The 13,828-nt window shown below is 40.5% G+C and overlaps 1 protein-coding gene across 2 annotated transcripts in view; it reads left to right on the plus strand.

Annotated features, from left to right (window-relative positions):
- TLR1 (toll like receptor 1) overlaps nucleotides 1–13,828 on the plus strand; it is a 46,089-nt gene that overhangs the window by 19,984 nt on the left and 12,277 nt on the right. Inside the window, exon 1 of one of the 2 annotated variants that reach the window (XM_019414128.2) lies at nucleotides 10,196–10,306. The exons of the other annotated variant lie outside the window; for it this stretch is intronic. The gene's annotated coding sequence lies outside the window, so the exon portion shown is untranslated. Of the gene's footprint in view, nucleotides 1–10,195; nucleotides 10,307–13,828 lie in introns of those variants that run through there. 2 annotated transcript variants of the gene reach the window in all.

Here is a 13,828-nt window from a genome sequence, read left to right on the forward strand (position 1 = left end):
AGGGGTGGGGATTGTGCACATAAAGATTGGTAAATCATGTTTTGAAAATATAGGTGCTTGATAAATTTTGTTGAAATGAATGGATGAGTGCTACCCACCTAGAGAATTCAGTAGGTGAGAGGTTGATGTGGATAGCCCAAAATGGGAATATGAGGAGAGAAGAGAAGCAGTGATTGCAACCTGACTTCCATTTTTTGTCATGGCAAAGTCTGTGAATTTCTTGTAGACCATGTTGACTATGGGAAGGGTAGGTGGGCTTGAGTTGTCATGATGGGACTTCAGCTACCAGGGCAACCTGTTTGCAAAGGGACTATAGTAATAGAAGCCATGGGGTTAGGTGGAAGAGATGTATGGGGGGAATTGCTGCAAGCGATCAGCCAGAGAATATGCCCCCTGCATCAAGGAACTGTGCAATGGGGTATCCACCTGAGACCTCTGAATAACCAACAGATACATCCTGTGAAAGAGACAACAGTTGGACTCTGCCATAATAAGAGCCGACATGATGGCTTGTCTGCCTTACCCAATAGTTAAATGCAGGGATATTTGCTCCTCTTTGTCTAAAATACTCTTCCCTTGAAGTGGTCTGGGCACATCCAGAATATAAAGAAAGCAGAGAAGATGGTGGAAGAAAAAAGAAACTGACCACCCTTATTCCCTGATTCACTGCAAGAAAGACCTGAGATGGAGCCAAGCAAAATTTTAAATTAGGTGTGAGAGTGATATTACTTGGACTGTCCCGGACATTTTAATGCCTGAAATAGAGGTGCAATTATTATAATATGACTTGTCAATAAAATCTATGGCATCTGCCCAAGATTCAGGGTAGATTCTGAATAGATCCTGATAGAGAAAGATTCCACAAAACCTGGTTGTAAGGCAGTGGTTAGAGAAAAAAATAAAGTCCTTTCCTTCTGGAGTTAGCTTATTCAATAACTGAGTTTATTTAATAATAAACCAGTTTCATAATTAATAGTTATAAAGAAATAAGCTTTAAGGGAATTTTATTAGAGTCATCTTTTATTGGCATTAGCCCTCCTCTGCCTTTCAAGAGAGCACTTAATTCTCCTTCACAGGACCTCTCTCAAGTTGTAAATTTTCCTTTGCCTCTGTTGGACTGTTTTCTAAGCCAACAAAACAAAACAAAACAGCAAACAAACTATGTCACACATTTATGAATAGCTCTGAATGGCCACAAGCATAAAATGCCTTTGAAATCCTCATTTTTATCTTAAAACTCCATGCAAATAGAATGTCCCCTTCCTTCATATTTGTGTCATGCCTTTCCATGCTCCAAATCTACTGCCACAAGTTGGGAAGTTTGCCTTAATATATTTTTAGTTATTAACGCCGTGATGAGAATAAAAACTAAGCACGTCAATAAGGTGACAGGTTCAAAGGAATGGGACATGGCAAAGATGATTAGGGAGTGCTTCTGGCTTCAGAGGTTTTGGGCAAGCCTTGTTCAGCATAAAGGCCCTCAGCCTGTGGCGGGGATGGCCCTTCAAAGGGAAGGCACAGTGGGCACAAAGTTGGAATTGAAAGGGAGCCGTGAGCAAAGAAAGCATCCAACTGGCAGCCTTACTGGATGTGTTAGGTTTCCACGGCTGCCATAACCAATTACCACAAAGCTTAGAACACCAGAAGTTGATCTCTCACAATTTCGGAAGCCAGAAGTCCAAAATCAAGGTGTCAGCAGGCTTATTTCCTTCTGGAGGCTCTGAGGGAGAAATGTCCCGTGCCTTTCTCCCAGTGTCTGGTGGTTGCTGGCAATCCTGGCCATTGCTTGGCTTGTGGATGTATCACCCGAGTCCCTGCCTCTATCTTCGCATGGCCTTCTCCTGTCTTCTTTTCCGTCTCTTATAGGGACACTCTCATTGGATTTAGAGCCCTTCTTAATCTAGTATGATCTTGTCTTAACTTCTCACTGTATCTGCAAAGACCCTGTTTCAAAACAAGGCCACATTCTGAGGTTCCAAGTGCACAGGGATTTTTTTTGGAAGGGGGCATTATTCAACCCACCACCCTGGGGAAGACACAACTATCTCTGGTGGCTTGGAGACTCAACTGGGTGTGGCAGTAGAATAAATAAATGCTATCTTGGAGAGAGGGAAAAATATGAAAGAAGCAGCTTGGGAAGTCCCGAGGTGCAAACGAGAGGTAGTGGTAAAGAGATTGCAATGGATGGGTGGGGGAGAATGGGAAAGAGATGGTAGGTGACTGGGATATACATGGGCTAGAGTCTGGGTTTTAATGAGAGTGAAAACACAAAAAACAATGCTGAGAAAGGAGGAAGTCAGTTTCTGTCTAGATTTCTTGAGAGTGATTTGATTAGAAAAGAATGAGAATAAATCACAAAGGGACCTGGAGGGATTTCTAAGGCCATAGGGACTTTCTAGAGGTTTTTAGTTATGGTAAGTTTATAAGGATTCTCAACAGAGCCAAGCGTAAATATGAAGTAGTTTTTATTTTTCCCCACTCAGTTAACTGAATTCTAAAGTTCTCCTCTTCTCATCCCTTAGTAATATCTCAAGCAGATTTCATATCTCTCTAGCCCTTCAAGGTATTAAAAGTGCAATCTAGGGGCAACAAGAAGGCTCTGTCGGTTAAGCGTCCCACTTCGGCTCGTGTCATGATCTCACAGTTTATGGGTTCAAGCCCCACGTTGGGCTCTGTGATGACAGTTCAGAGCCTGGAGCCTTCTTTGGATCCTGTGTCTCCCTCTTTCTCTGTTCCTCCCCTGCTCATGTGCTGTCTCTTCTGGACCTGATGTAGAGACCAGGAATGAGGGGTTGGAAGGCAGATGTCCTTTTCTATAATTGTGTTGGTTAAGGTACAGAACAAGGAGACCTCAAACTCAAGGGCTTAAATAAGATAGAAGTTTCTTTCTTTCTTAAATGTAGGACAAATATAGTCAGGAGGTCTAGGATAGGTAGCTGTGTCTACTCCACAAAGTCATTCAAGAGCTCAGACTGGCCAGTTGGCTCTGTTTTCCATAGCTCTTGCCTCCATTCTTTTTACATGGAGTCACCGGGATGAATGAAGTCCTCTTGTGCTTTCTCTGAGTATGTGGACCAAGGGAAGGTGAGTGGAGATGTACCCCTTCTCCCAGGTACATGATCACAGGTCTCTAATTACCTGTTGGCAAGGGTTACTCCAACAGAAACCTCCATGAGAGTAGATACCGGGTCCTCTGTTTAGTTACACTCCTAAACTCCCTGGGAGTTTCCTCAGAAAGGGACAACCCTTGGGTGAGGGGAGGGGTGTCCTGCACATTTGTGTATCAAAGCCAGCATTCACCTGAGGAAACAAATGCTTAGTCTCTCTGTCCAGTCTCCATAAGTGATTCTACTGGCATAGCCCCTTTACCTGGCTTGAAAAGGAGAGAGGATGTTACTTCTCCCCTGAGGAGAAGAGGGTGCAGCCTAAGATCATAAACCCTGGTATCCCAGTGCTGCTGACTTGCTGCCGTCCCCAGCACTCTCAGGTGGCTGGGAAGTATGAGAGTGAGGCAGTGGTGGGGAGGGCCATTGTCTGGTTCAGCTGCTTTTTAGAATGCCCTGATGGAAGTCCTTGGCCTTTGGCAGCTCTCTTAAGAACAAGGGGTATATAACACTTTCTTGTCTTTGGTTTTGGATCCAAATCGTAGGGAAAGTTCCAGTCAATACCCTGTTATGTAATCAGTAGAACCAATAGATGGGAAGGGAAATTGAAATTGTTGGTGGGCTACTGAATTACATAGAAGATGAGCAACTTAAAATTCTATCCTAAATTTGGATTAAATAATCATAAAAAAGACATATCACTCATAGTAGTAGAAGAACAAGCAGAGAATAATAGCATGGATTTATGTCCATTGATTAATAAAGTCTACTTAATGGATATATCCTAAAGAAATAATTGTTCAGACACATCCTAAGGAAATGCATGAAGATGCTGCTTATGGCAGAATTGTTTATAATAGCAAAAATTGAAAACAACTTAAATACTTAACATCAGAAGATTGGTTGAATACATTGTTAATTAAAATATGCATTGTAGGGGCGCCTGGGTGGCGCAGTCGGTTAAGCGTCCGACTTCAGCCAGGTCACGATCTCGCGGTCCGTGAGTTCGAGCCCCGCATCAGGCTCTGGGCTGATGGCTCGGAGCCTGGAGCCTGTTTCCGATTCTGTGTCTCCCTCTCTCTCTGCCCCTCCCCCGTTCATGCTCTGTCTCTCTCTCTGTCCCAAAAATAAATAAAAAACGTTGAAAAAAAAAAAATTAAAAAAAAAAAATGCATTGTAAATAAAATGGAATGTTATTTAGCCAATACTAAAATTGTAGATGATGAGGAGAACAGAGGCAAAAGAAATGTGGATAAAATTAAATTTCCTCACAACTTGCAGCCCGTTGACAAGTATTGAGACAGGCAGAACATGACACTCAAGGAATTCACAACTGCTCTAACTTTAATGCTTTGCTAGAAGCCAAACACCTTAGCTTGACAATAGCCTGATATCCAGGATCCTGTAAATCTTCTTTAACATATGAAAATCCTTTTGGAAATTTCTTTGTCTTTATCCCCCCCACTTTAAACTATATAATCAATCTTTCCTCACAATCACAGTGTAGCTCTTTCTGTCTACAGGTCCTGTCCCTCTGCTTTGATAAAAACACCTTTTGCAGCAAAAGTGTCTCAAGAATTCTTTCTTGACCATTCACTCCTGGCCCACAATACATCATAGATAGATATTTACTGACATGAAAAGATATTTATAATGTGTTATAAATTAAGAAGAGCAGATAACAAAACAGCATACAGTCTAATGCTATCAGTGTGTGTGTGTGTGTGTGTGTGTGTGTGTGTGTACAAATTTTCTGTGTGTGTGTGTACAAATTTTCTGAACAGCAATTTGGCAGCAGGCATCAAGAGACTAAATCATGTTCATTTACATTAAAAAAGTTTGCATGGTTACTACAAAAATGATATTGGCTTATCTGTATACAGTGAGATTACCATTGATTTATTTTTTTCCTTTTTATTGATTTATATTTTTTGATTCTATTCAGTTAACATATATTCCTTGGGTAATAAAAAAAGTAAAATAACTAAGAAACCTTTCTTGAGAACACATACACATATATTTGCTTGACCTTGTCGTAGAGAAGAACTTTCTAAACCTAAAAGCAATGTAACAGTAGTCTGCTGGAACTTGTCTGTATAGATTGTGAGAGCTTCCTGTTAAACATTCAGGAATTTTGCAATCGTGTCAGTTGGCAGCTAGAAATCAACCATAGTGGAAATATTTATACTGCAGGTATTGGCAAATGCTACAAATCAGGCTTTTTGGGGGAGTGGTGGTGGTGGTGAGCAACCTGGTTTACCAGCACACAACTGAATGGCAGTGATAGCAAAGAGAAAGTCAGTTTTCTTGTTTATATAAAAATATGTGCATTTATTGGTTCAAAAGATCATGAAATGAAAAGTAAACCATGGGGGAAGGTGTTTGCAAAAAGTCTGACAGACAGTGTCAGTGACATAAAATAGAATGCATAGTTAAATAGTAAAAACATAACCCTGCTAGAGAAATAGGCAAATGACATGAACAGGTAATTCACTAAAAGATACAAATTGCCAATAAACGTGAATAACTATCTGAGACATTTATAATAAAAGAAAATAAAAATGAAACATAGATATCACTCTTCATGTATGAAATTGTCTCCAAAATGCTACTTTTGTGGAGAATGTGGAGAGTGAGTATTCTGACCCCCTTGGGAGCAGGCAGATGGGCACAAACTTAATGGAGAGCACTTGGCAGTTATGTGTCAAGAACATAAACTTGTCCATGCCCTTTAACCTATTAATTCCTTTCAAAAATATATCCTAGACAACAGTAGAAAACTCCAACCAAGATTGTGTACAAAGTGCTTGTTGACATTTTATGAAACTGAAAGAGGGAACCTCCTACCAGGTAAATATCTAGAGACAAGGATGGCCTTGGCCTACGATTTACTCAGGTAGCAGTTTCAAAAATTTGGCTGGAAAACTTTCAGTAATTAAGGGAGAATTAATGAAAAGGCAGATGTCCAGGTGATGCCATTTTTTATTCCTAGCCAGCTTGATAGGACACAATTTGAGCTCTAGGATCAGGTGGGTAGGAGGAATGGTGGTGTGGGGGAGAGTAGGGAGGGAGGGAAGGAAGCAGAGGCACACCCCGCCCCCCCCCCCCCGCCCAAACTAAGGCACTGTGGTCATAGCATTGTTCTTGTCCTTATTGATTAAGAAACCATACTCTATACCCCTTCCTGATAAAAGCACTCAACAAACAAGGACTAGATGGGAACTTTCTCAGCCTGGTGAAAAGCATCAGTGAAACATTCCCAGCTAGCATCATACTTAATGGTGCAATACTCCACGCTTTGCCCCCTAACATAAGGAACAAGATGAGGAGGTCTGGTCTCATCACCTCTATTCGACATTGTCCTGGAAATGCTAGCCATGACAATAAGGCAAGCACGTGTTATAAAAAAGCGTGCATATTGGAAAGAAAGAAGATGACATTTTGCAGATGACACGATCTTGTTTGTAGAAAATATTTAGGAGTCCACTAAAAAACTAATTAAAAAATTTTTTTTTAACGTTTTATTTATTTTTGAGACAGGGAGAGACAGAGCATGAACAGGGGAGGGTCAGAGAGAGGGAGACACAGATTCTGAAACAGGCTCCAGGCTCTGAGCGGTCAGCACAGAGCCCGACGCGGGGCTTGAACTCACGGACCGCGAGATCATGACCCGAGCCGAAGTCGGCCGCTTAACCGACAGAGCCACCCAGGCGCCCCTAAAAAACTAATTAAAACTAATAAACAAGTGTAGCAAGGTTGCAGAGAAGATATACAAACGGCCAATCTACACATGAAAAGATGCTCAACATCATTAGGCATTGGGGAATTGCAAATTAAAACCATAACGAAATACCACTTCATTCCCACTAAGAAGGCTATAGTAAAAGTCAGACAATCACTAGTGTTAGCAAGGATGTGGAGAAATTGGAAGACTTTCACACTGCTGGTGGTAATGTAGAATGGTGCAGCTGCTTTGGAAACAGCCTAGAACTTTTCAAAAGGCTAAACATAGCTACCAAATGATGCAGCAATTCCACACCTAAGTACATACCCAAGAGAAAATGTGTCCATAGAAAAACCTGTACCCAAATGTTCACAGCAGCATTATTCATAAAAGCTGTTAAGTGTAAGCAACTCAATTGTCCATCATCTTGTCAAGTAGATAAATAAAATGTGGTATATCCATACAATGGAAAATTATTTAGCAATAAAACATGAAACACTGATAGCAGCCTAATATGGATAAATCTTGAAAACACCAAGCTAAGTGAAGAGACCGATTACAAAGAAGCCCATATTGTAGATTCCATTTACATGAAATGTCCAGAATGGGCAGATCTATAGGGATTAGTACAATGTGTAGTGGCTTTCTAAAGTTGGAGCACATGCAGGTGTGGCCGGTGACAGCTAAGGCGTATGGTGTTTCTCTTTAGGGTGATGAAATATTCTAAATGGATTGTGGTAACAGTTGCGTAATTCTGTGAATATATTTAAAGCCATCGAATTGTGTACTTTAAGTGGGTAAACTTTTTTATGGTATGTGAGTTCTATCTCAATAAAGCTTTTGTTTAAAAAAGAAGAAAAAAACAACTATAGGTCATATCTTAGAGGCAGGATATTTACAATGCCCTAGATCCAAAGAGAATGCCTGGGTATGGAATCAGGGATGGGCAGAAACTGCTATTGAGAGAAGGTGAGGAGTGGCCTGGAGTGTAAGATATGGGAGCTCTATTTGAAGTTAGTTCTCTGGGCTGCTATTAACTGGGCTTAGGTTTGTGCTGATTTGCATGGCTGTGATGACACTCCATCTAGACCTGGGCTTTCCAATATCTCCAGCCCACTGAGCACCTGAAGTGCAGGTAGTCCAAATAGGATGTGCTGTAGGTATAAAACACACACTGGATTCTGAAGACTTAGAATAAAGCACATATAAAATATCTCATTAATAATGTTTGATATTGATTACCTGTGGAAATTATATTTTGTAGCTATTAAAGTAAAATGGTAAACATTTTACAAAGAGGGGTGCCTGGGTGGCTCAATCGGTTAAGCATCAGACTTTGGATCAGGTCACGATCTCATGGTTCAAGCCCCACATCAGGCTCTGTGCTGACAGCTCAGAGCCTGGAGCCTGCTTGGGATTCTGTCTGTCTGTCTCTCTCTCTTTCTGCCTTTCCCCTGCTCATGCTCTGCCTCTCTCTCTCTCTCTCTCTCTCTCTCTCTCTCTCTCTCTCTCTCTCAAAAATAAATAAATAAATAAATACATAAATAATAAACATTTAAAAAAATTTTTTACAAAGAAATTATATTCCTGAGAATTAAAGTTTTCTTTAGGACACATGGATCAATGCATGGGTATACATGATTACAAGTGTGTGTTTGTCCAATGGCAATAGGGAGGAAAGAAGGAGGTGGGTGGGCAATCAGAGTGGTGGGAGGAAATCTGAAGGGAATCACAGGACTTCAGAGTGCTCACAGGCTTTGCTTTCTGCCCTGTGGGCTTTCCTCTCCAGACCTGGTTCAAGGTCAAATACGTCTGGGAGCTGAATTCTTACTCAGAAACCACCCTCGTCTCCAGTGAAGGGTCTGAGGGAAGAAATGGTAAGAGTGGAGGAGGGGGAGGTTCATTCTTGCAGTTTCAGAAATATATTTATAGATACATTTCCCCTATTAAACAAAGTGTAGGGGCGTGGTAGGAGGAAACAGAGAGATACACAGAATATTAGAAGAACCCCAAGTTCTGAGTTAAGGGAAGTTGGCCTTGCTCACTGGGGAAAAAGAAGCTGATCACAGCAAAAAATTGTATCCAGTCTATGACTGCCCGTCATACAATACTAGGCTGGGGACAAGTTCTGAGGCAGACAGCTGGCATTTCTTAACCTTATTTGCCCATTTGTGGTGGTTGCTGATGAGGTTTCGGGGTGATGGTGGGGGGTCCGGAGCTGACAACCAAGAACATTCTTGAAGACGTCTTTGGTGCAAAAAAGATGATTTTATTAAAGCATGGGGACAGGACCCATGGGCAGTAAGAGCTGCCCAGGGACCATGAGGAGAGACTGGTTATATGTTAGGGAGTTGGGGGAGGTAAAGTCCAGGGGAAGTTTCCGATGAGATTTTCACATGCTAAAGATCCCAGGATACTGGAGGCCTAGCTATTGTCAAACTAAGGTTGTTTTCCCTCTAGCGAAGCATTAGCATTAAGACAATAGGGAGTCCCTGGAAAAAAAGCCTCAAGTATTTGTCTGGGCTGCAGGTTATAAGGAAATTTAATTTTTTCTGCCATTTCTTTCTGCCTTTGTTTCCCACATCAGTTGTTGCTTTTGTTATGTTAAAAGAATGGCACTATCAGAATGAATTCCTAGAGTGTGCAGACAACTAACCAGAAGATGTATTCGACTTTACTGTTAGATAGTATGTTTCTCACATGGAGTTTTAAAAAATAACTTAAGTTTATTTATTCATTAGAGAGAGAGAGAGAGAGAGAGAGAGAGAACTTGACTCGGGGCTCCATCCCCTGGAACCGGGAGATCATAACCTGAGGTGAAATCAAGAGTCAGACGCTTAACTGACCGAGCCGCCCAGGTGCCCCTAAAAAAATCACTTTTTGATTAAGTTTGAAAATATCAATGGCAAAAAATTCAAGCACCAGACTGTCTCGGAAAACAAGTTTGTTAAAAACAAGGGACTAGTTAGCATCCATTCTCTATTAGCACATGAATGATCTTCTCTCTCTAGGAGTTTTAGCAGAGTGCAGATCTTGACCCGTCCCTCTTTAATGGGGGACTGATCAAAACGCAAGAATAGAAGCAAAGCATCTGAGACACAGCCAGGTTTGCTCTTCCTTTCTCAGCCCAGCCGCCACAATATGCATTTTGAATTCAGCCAATAATCATCTGTGGTTTATCAACAGCATGTTTTTCACTTCGCACAGAAACAGCAGTCAGCTGTCTAGAATGAAGGAGCCACAGAAATTCTATTTTAATACAGGCCTATCAATTAACCCACCAGCCCCTATTCTACATATGAATAGGAGAAAATTGGTTTACACTTCCTGTGTAATTTCAGTGGGATTCAGTAGATGGCATAAAAGAGCTTTTCTTCCCACCCCCAACATTTAAATGTAGTTGCTAGTGAAATAAATGTTCCAGGAAGTACTTAAATTTCCTACAGATTGCCAATGCGACCGGCTGGCAGGTTTGTTGGTAAGCAGCAATATATATTTTTTTAATATCCTATAGAAAGAAAATAATGGTTTAACTAGTGATCAGACACAAAAATCTCAAAAGTCTCCGTGATTAAGAGACACTGTGGGTTTGGGGTGTTTTTCTAAGTGGGTTATTTCTGATGCGTACTTACTGTGGTTTGCACTAGCGTTTAATTATCAGCTGCTCATCCTAAGTCAGAGAAAGGGTTTTTTTGGCGTGTCTTTGTTTTTCTTTGGATGACACCTCATCGCATGCATGGCTGGCTCTCAGGAGACGTATGTGAGTTGGAGGATGAATATTCCAGTCGCAAACACCTCAGGGTTTTCTTACAGAGCTTCTCTCTGTTGGTTTCAGATGGCATGGTTCTTCTTCCCGTCCTTCCCCGATTCTCCCTTTACAATGAGAATGCTGCGGAAAAGGGGGGTGTAGGTAAATTAGTCCTGGAGGTGGTGCTGTCCTATAACCCCTCTGTTTTATGGGCAGGTTTATTTTATTTCTCTGGGCTGTTCCACAAGATCTTCTTTTCTGTTTTCTCAAGCCACCGAAACCATTCTGGGTGCTACTAGTCAGACGGAATTGTAGATCTTGAAAATGTTTCCCAGGCTACACCCTCTTTGATCAAAAGAGTCGAAAGTAACTGCATCTTGGGACTTCTGGGTGGCTCAGTCCGTTAAGCTTTTAACTATTGATTTCAGCTCAGGTCACGATCTCCTAGTTGGTCAGATGGAGCTCTGTGTTGGGCTTCAGGCTGTCAGTGCAGATTCTCTCTCTCTCTCTCTCAAAATAAGTAAACTTAAAAAAAAAACAAAAAAAAAGGAAGTTCATCTTTACAATAAAAAGGAAAAGTTTGCAAAACCACTTAGGAAACAAAGCCAAAAAACTCTTGAACTGGTTCTGATCTTTTCAACTTAATAGCTAGTTGGCCTTGTGTAGAGAAGATTTGTAAATACTATTTGTGGTGCCGAACTTAATAGTGCCAGATTGATTGTATGGATTTTATCCATTCAATTTCCCCAAAGTCTCTAAAGATAATTCAAATGTATCGATGCATTGTCTCATATAAAGTGAGGCTAAATCTATCTTTTTTAAAATGTTTATTTTTATGGAATACTTGGGTGGCTCAGTCAGTTAAGCCTCTGACTTCGGCTCAGGTCATGATCTCATGGTTCATGGGTTCAAACCCCATCTTGGACTCTGCTGACAGCTCAGAACCTGAAGCCTGCTTCGGATTCTGTGTCTCACTTTATCTCCGCCCCTTCCTGCTCGTGCTCTGTGTCTCTCAAAAGTAAATCAACACTAAAAAATGTTTTAACGTTTGTTTTTATTGGTGTATAGAAATGCCGCAGATTTCTGCATATTGATTTTTATATCCTGTGACTTTCCTGAACTTCACGTATCAGTTCTAGCAGTTTTGTGGTGGAGTCTTTGGGTTTTCCACATAGAGTATCATGTCATCTGCGAAGAGTGAAACTTTGACTTCTTTCTTGCTGATTTGAATGCCTTTTATTTCTTTTTGTTTTTTGATTGCTGAGGCTAGGACTCCTAGTACTATGTTAAACCACAGCGGTGAGAGTGAACATCCTTGTTCCTTAGGGGGAAAGCTCTGTTTTTCCCCTTTGAGGATGAGATTAGGGGTGTGTCTTCCATATATGGCTTTTATGATCTTGAGGTATGCTCCTTCTATCCCTACTTTCTTGAGGGTTTTCATCAAGAAAAGATGTTGTATTTTGTCAAATGCTTTCTCTGCATCTACCGAGAGGAGGTTCTTGCTTGTCCTTTCTTTTATTGATGTGATGTATCACATTGATTGTTTTGCAGATATTGAACCAGTTCTGCATCCCAGGTATAAATCCCACTTGGTCGTGGTGAATAATTTTTTTAATGTATTGTTGGATCTTATTGGCTAGTATCTTGTTGAGAATTTTTGCATCCATGTTCATCAGGGAAATTGGTCTATAGTTCTCCTTTTTAGTGGGGTCTTTGTCTGGTTTTAGAATCAAGGTAATGCTGGCCTTGTAGAATGAATTTGGAAAATTTTCTTCCATTTCTATTTTTTGGAACAGTTTCAAAAGAGTAGGTGCTAACTCTTCTTTAAATGTTTGGCAGAATTCCCCTGGAAAGCCATCTGGTGCTGAACTGTGGTTTGTTGGGAGAATTTTGATTACTAATTCGATTTCTTTACTGGTTATGGGTCTGTTCAGATTTCTATCTCTTCCTGTTTCAGTTTTGGTAGTTTACATGTTTCTAGGAATTTGTACGTTTCTTCCAGATTGCCCATTTTATTGGCATATAATTGTTCCTAATATTCACTTATTATTGTTTGTATTTCTGTTGTGTTGGTTGTGATCTCTCCTCTTTCAATCTTGATTTTATTTATTTGGGTCCTTTCCTTTTTCTTTTTAATCAAAGTAGCTAGTGGTTTATCAATTTTGTTAATTCTTTCAAAGAACCAGCTTCTGGTTTCACTGATCTATTCTACTGTGTTTTGTTATTGTTGTTTTGATAGTATTTATTTCTGCTCTAATCTTTATTATTTCCTGTCTCCTGCTGGTTTGGGGTTTTATTTGCTGTTCTTTTTCCTGCTCTTTAAGGTGTAAGGTTAGGATGTGTATCTCTGACCGTTCTTCCTTCTTTAGAAGGCCTGGATTGCTACATACTTCCCTCTTCTGACCACCTTTGCTGTGTCCCAGAGGTTTTGGGCTGTGGTGTTATCATTTTCATTGGCTTCCATGTACTTTCTAATTTCCTCTTTAGCTTCTTGGTTAGCCCATTCAGTCTTTAGTAGGATGGTCTTTAGTCTCCAAGTATTTGTTGTCTTTCCACATTTTTTCTTGTGGTTGATTTCGAGTTTCAGAGCATTGTGGTCTGAAAATATGCACAATATTATCTCCGTCTTTTTGTACTTGTCTCAACAAGTACATACCGGGGCTGATTTGTGTCCTGGTATGTGATCTGATCTGGAGAACATTCCATGAATGTGTATTCTGCTGCTTTAGGATGAAACGTTCTGAATATATCTGATAAGTCCATCCAGTCCAGTGTGTCATTCAAGGCCATTGTTTCCTTGTTGATTTTTCTGTTTAGATGATCTGTCCATTGTTGTAAGTGGGGTATTGAAGTCCCCTACTATTATGGCATTGTTATCTATCAGTTTCTTTATGTTTGTGATTAATTGATTTGTATATTTGGGTGCTTTCACGTTTGGAGCATAAATGTTTACAATTGTTCGATCTTCTTAGTGGATAGACTCCTTAATTATGATATAAGGCCTTCTTCATCACTTGTTACAGTCTTTATTTTAATGTCTGGATTGTCTGATATAAGTGTGGCTACTCCGGCTTTCTTTTGGTGACCATTAGCATGATAGATGGTTCTCCATCCCCTTACTTTCAATCTGAAGGTTTCTTTGGTCTAAAATGGGTCTCTTGTAAACAGAATGTAGATGGATCTTGTTTTCTTATCCATTCTGTTACCCTGTGTCTTTTGATTGGAGCATCCGGTCCATTGACGTTTAGAGTG

This window comes from Panthera pardus, unplaced genomic scaffold (genome assembly GCF_024362965.1).
Source record: "Panthera pardus isolate Hobbes unplaced genomic scaffold, ASM2436296v1 HiC_scaffold_13, whole genome shotgun sequence".
Taxonomy (NCBI): Eukaryota; Metazoa; Chordata; class Mammalia; order Carnivora; family Felidae; genus Panthera; species Panthera pardus.